The following is a 6,000-nucleotide window of genomic DNA, read 5'->3' as shown; positions in this document are numbered from 1 at the left end:
TCCCTATTCCTGGAGACAACAAGTAATTCCACTGGGTTATACATTTATTATCATTCAATAATGATTTCTGGTATTATTCATTTTTGTAACAGAGTAATCTTTTAAAAACCAAAACCCGAAATCCTATACCCATATAAACAAATGATGAATTATATATTTTTTCTTCTGCATTTCTACTCCCACAGTCCTTTCTCTTGGTGTGGATAGAATTCTTTCTCTTATGTCCCTCTGGATTGTCCTATAGCACTATTTTTCTATTAGTAGCAAATTCAATTACATTTAGTCTTTCCACAATGTTTCACTTTCTGTGTACACTGTTCTTTGGTTCTGCTCATTTTGTCCCACATCAGTTCAAGGGTATCTTTCAAGTTCATATAGAAATCAACAGTTCATCATTCCTTACAGCACAATACTCTACCATCATATACCATAATTTGTTCATCCATTCCTCAGTTGTGGGACATGCCCTCAAATTCCAATTTTAATGGAAATATTATTTACATTAATTAGTGAATAAAAAGGAACAGTTGTGTTCTGCTTGGAAGGTACAATATAAAAAAAAGGAAAAAAGCTTTTACCCAAAAAAAGTTTATTTTTTATGGCAAAGATAACATATGTGGAGAACTGGTGAAGTAATAAAGCAATTGATTGACTTTAAATATATATATATATATATATATATATATATATACATGTATATATATGTATCAAAACCTTCAACTACTAACAGATCACAATATTACTATACCTGTTTTTTTTTGTTATTTTTATCTGTGTCTTCAAATGAATGAGTATGTAGGTATATATGGATTTGATAGATGGATAAATGGATCAATGGATCAATGGGAATATCGTATATCAAGTGCTTACTGTGTACTGTACCTGGCATTCTTTCTTAGATGATTCCCTCAATGAATGGAGATTTAATTCTATTAAGCAAACATTTAGTCTGTGTGTATGTGTGTGTTACTTTAAATGTGTGTTTATAGAAGAACACTAGCTAAGTGATAGGAATAGAAAAACAAAAACTAAAAAATCCTTGTCTTTAAGGAGTGTACAATATATTAAGGCCATAAAATAAATACATTATTTAAAGATATATAACAATTAAAATTAATTTGAAAATAGAGACAACTAACAAGATTACAAGAGTGGAGAACAGGGAAGACCAACTAGAGGAGGTGACACACTGGTTTTGATTATGAGGAGCAGGAAAGGATGCTGCTTATCATGAAAGCTGTGGATTCTGGAATTTCTGAGTTTGATACCTGTCTTGGCTAGGAGACCTCAGGCAATCATTGAAGTTCTCCATATGGTGGTGCATCACAAATTTGTTAAGATTTGGAGAATGAAGATCTTGTCTCCTGTCTTGAGTCTTAGGGAAGTTATTCTACCATTTTGGGGACTTAATTACAATATCAGTAAAATGAAGGGATTAAAGTCATAGAACAACTGTGTTCCTTCAAGCTAGATATCTGTGCCAAGAAATCCAAATTTTGTGTGTATTTTGGCCATTGGCTGAACCCTAAAGAACATTTCTCAGAATGAGGTTTTTTAAAGCATAAAATGTGACTCATAAAATTATAAGGGAAGTCAATTATGTTGAAATAATTGTCAAAATAAATTTAAAACATTTTGAATCACTAATCTCAGGCTAAGAATCTCTGATGTATCATCTCAGCATAAAATTTTAAGAGGAAAAGAGTACATTGAGATGCCTTGGTAAAGACAGAGGTATGACACTGAGTGGTATATATGGAAAGAGGCCATGATAACTATAATGAAGTATGTAAGGGAAAGTAATACAAAATAAGACATGAAGGGCAGATAGAAATCATATTATGGAGCAATTAAAATGTCAAAGGAGAGTTTTTATTTCATTCCAGAAGCAAAAGGGAATCACTGATTTTTTTTTTTATTAAGAATAACATTCAGATATTTGTTTTGTTAATATCATTGTGTCAGCTATTTAAAGAATGGGTTAGATTTTGAGATGTATGGGGTAGGGGTGGAGCGACTACATTTAGGGGGATTCACTATGCTGCTACTGAAATAGTTTTGACTCCCTGTAATCATCTTAATTTGAATAGAGGGTAAATGAGTGAAAAAAGAGAATAAGTTCGGTGTAAAAATCCCCCCCAAAAAACACTGGCAAGTGATTGGATAGACTATATGAAAGAGAAGGAAGAAACAAGTATGATTCTGAAGTGATTTGGGGTAGTGGGAAAGATAGTGATGCTATAAACAGAAATAATAAGTATTTGAGGAAAGGTTTGCTTTTATTGTTCTTGTTGTTTTTAATATTTCAGTGGTATGTAGAGAGCATTCACTATCTATCTTTATTTGGTCTGCCTTTCTTGTGACATGAGTAGTTTACCTTCTTATGAAGTCATATAGTTCATTAATTATGCCATTTAAATTACATAAATCAACATTAATAACATAAAGCAGCCTATCCTATGCCTATCAGACATGGTTCACTTGTAACTTTGTAGCTTTTACTTATTTTAAGATCATGTTATCTCATCTGCATCAATATAGTATGAACAGAAGACTGGTAACAAAGAAATGGCCTTCAGGGACATTGAACAGTGTGATTATTTTAAATACTGAGTTAACTTCACAAATCTAAAGAAACTCACTTCTACTCCTCCTACACACTTCTTTGCCTCAATGTGTCCATTTTAAATCCCTGGATAATATACATACAAAAAAAGTTTTAATTTTAGTTATATGTTGTATGCCCACACAGAGGAAAACACATTTTCTCTTCCTTTTTCAAGTCTGTGAATGAATCAAGATGTATTTTATGTATCCAGTGAGAAAGAGAAAGGTAGATAAAATGATTAAATAAGAATAACTGCCTATCTCTATGGCTAATTGTGATTGAATATTGTGAATTTTGTGTCCACTTTGTTTATGTAGTATGGATGGTCATATTCACTACTCTCAAATGGTTGTAGTCTTTTGGAAGTTTTATAATTTTCAGGGACTGGATGCAAATAGTTAAATATATACAGTAACCAAGTGCATTAGGAGAACATCCCCATCAATAGGCAAATTATTTTTTTCTTTCCATTTAGATTCTTCTTTAGCATATCTTTTTAACCCTGGTGAATATTAGCAGCCTGCATTTTTACTGTCTTACAGTCACACAACTAGCTTAGATGTGTGGGGAATATAAAACTCTGCTGGGTCTATTGTTTATTGATTTTCTTAAAAGCATTTGACTTGGTAGAACAAAATGCAGCCCTGAAGGCTTTCCTCAAACAAAGTGTCTCCCATGGATTGAGTCCCTGATTTTAAAAAAATGGATGTTAACAATAAAGAAGTGATCTTGTAATATACTTTTAAAAGATGAGTACATGAAAAAATATGCTTGACTTGAAATGGATAGTTTGATCATTCCCATAGATGTCTTATCATTTAAATGGCTGAAGCTTGACATTAGCTCTTCCTTTCCTCTTCCCCCCTGCCAAGTTGTTCAGAGACTTAAACAGATGTATAGCTTTAAGGATTCAGCATTCATTGTTATCTGACTTTAAAGACCCAATACTTCTTTAGAATTGGCAATAGGGAGGTAAGCACAGTAATTTTCCATTATTCTCTTTCCACGTTAACGTAAACATTGCCAAATTAGACTAACCATTTTTTTCTTCTTCTAATGTATACTTGTCCTATAGATTTTCTCAGTTCCTTTAGGGCTCATGTCTAACAAATGTTATGATAATGTAAAAGACACTCTTTGCACTCCCTCCACTCAGAGAAATCAACAATGTTATTACAAAACAGCTGGTTTAACTACAGGAGAGAATGACAAACTGGCCTCAGGTATGAAACCACTGAGAAGGGGGCAAGAAAACAATGAGAAATGCTGAAGGAAAACACTGCTGCAGCTGCGCTGGTGGGAAGGTGCCTTAGGATATAATGAGAGAAGTCTAAATACCAAAAGGGAAAAAAATGATGCCTACAAAAGAAAAATGAGCCTAGAGATGAATGGTATGGTAAGAAATAAAGTTCAAAGGAAGGAATAGTAGTCTAGAATCCTGAGATCCATTTAGGAATATATGTGTAAATACCTCTATATACATATACATAGATATTCATATGTAAAAGTATATATTTTAAAGAAAGGACATGTTTAATCAATTATCATTGTACTGATACACTTAAGTTTACATAAACACATTCATGTATGAATATTTGTGCATGTAGAAGCATATCTGTATACCTTATAAAAGCAGATGCAAAAAAATAAATGTAGGTGTATTTATATAAACACATACATATGTATATGCCCTAATATACATGTGCAACTTTAAAGGCAATGACAATATGTCATATCCTTACATATACACACAGAGTAGAAGATAAACACACATTTAGCCTTAATCATACATATATGTACATTTTAACTAAAATTTCAAGTCATTAAAGCATATTTTACTTCTTTAATGTTTAAATCAAATCCAGCATTTATTATGTTTTCATATTTTTCCATATTTGACAGCTTTAGAAGAGATAAAAAATTCTTGATTTCTTTGTTCATTGTTTTTAAAATAGAGATTGTGTCACCATTCATTTTGTAGAATATTAAGATCAGTTGGAGAATGCAGCCAATCATAAATATAATCCATTCATAGGAAGAGATGCATTGTTATAGGGAAATCAATTGAGATCTGTTAGAGTACTCTAGTCCTATTCCCTTCATGTCCAAGTGTCCATTCAACTATTGAAGGAGAATTATTAAAAGAACTAATCCATATGATTCTAATGTAATCAGTTTCTAAATCCCACTTGCATCTTTGAGAGTGGATAAGAAGACATTTTTAGTTCCTTCACCATTTTTTCCCTATACAATCATATTAAAATAGAAGAGGCAACTAGTATAATTATCAATTTGTCTAAAATGTAGTGATTATACAATATTTTATAGATACTTATATGCCTGCATTGCCTTTCCAAATAGAATGTAGACTCCTTGAGGGTAGCGATCTTTTAATTTTTGTATGTGAATATCAAATATATGACAGTTTCTTACTAGTTATGAATTAATATATAGTTTATATTTGATATCATTCTCTCAGGGATCACCAGAGATTAGCCTTTTCTGAATTATTCTCCTTTTCATTTACATTTTTTTATTTTTTTTAATTTTGTCTCTGTCCTTTGAATTCATCAAGGAAAGGAGAGCCCAGTATAGAAACTTCCTCGTTCAGTAAGTCTTCAAGAACTTGTAGCCTCATCCTAAGATATTGAAAGGTTCAGTGAACTGTCTCTATTGATACAGGTAGAATGGACTGGAAGAATAATGCCTTACACCTATTTCATCTTCAGTCCAAAATAGCTGTCTTAATGAGTATTCTCTAAGCCTTATTTTGAATTAAGTTGACACTTTAAAGGCTAAAATGACAAGTGGGGAGTGAACAGTGATTGGGATTTATATAGCTTAGAGAAAAGTATTCTGTGGAGAACAAGGAACACTACTGTCCATTTTCCTTTTGACAACTTTAATTATGCTCCACCTGCACACTGGAAGAGTATTGTAAAACTCAGAATAAACTTCTAGTGTCAGTTTTTCTCCTGTTCCTGGTTCTTATTCTTTTCTCACCAATCATTTTACTATTGATGGAAATGACTTTTATCTTTTCCTTCCTGGCATTAAGTGTCCCTTCATGAACACCACTCTAATGCTTCACTGTAGTGTGGTCCAGTATTCTTTTACTAAAGTTGAAATATTTTCTTCCAGATTACATGTCAAAACTATTTTTAAAAATCATTTTCTGACATTTGAGATCCTTGTTCTCTTGTTGCCTCTCATTCCTCCCAAAGAAGGCAAGTAATATGACACAGATTATACATGTGTTATTATATAATATATATTTCCATATTCATCATGTTATAAAAGATGAAATATGGCTTATACTAGAGAAAAATTCATGGAAGAAATGAAGAGAATTTGATCAGCTCCTGAAATGATCAAGTTCAGAGTGAGATCAA

This window comes from Monodelphis domestica, chromosome 2 (assembly GCF_027887165.1).
Source record: "Monodelphis domestica isolate mMonDom1 chromosome 2, mMonDom1.pri, whole genome shotgun sequence".
Lineage (NCBI taxonomy): Eukaryota > Metazoa > Chordata > Mammalia > Didelphimorphia > Didelphidae > Monodelphis > Monodelphis domestica.
This window is presented reverse-complemented; position numbering follows the sequence as displayed.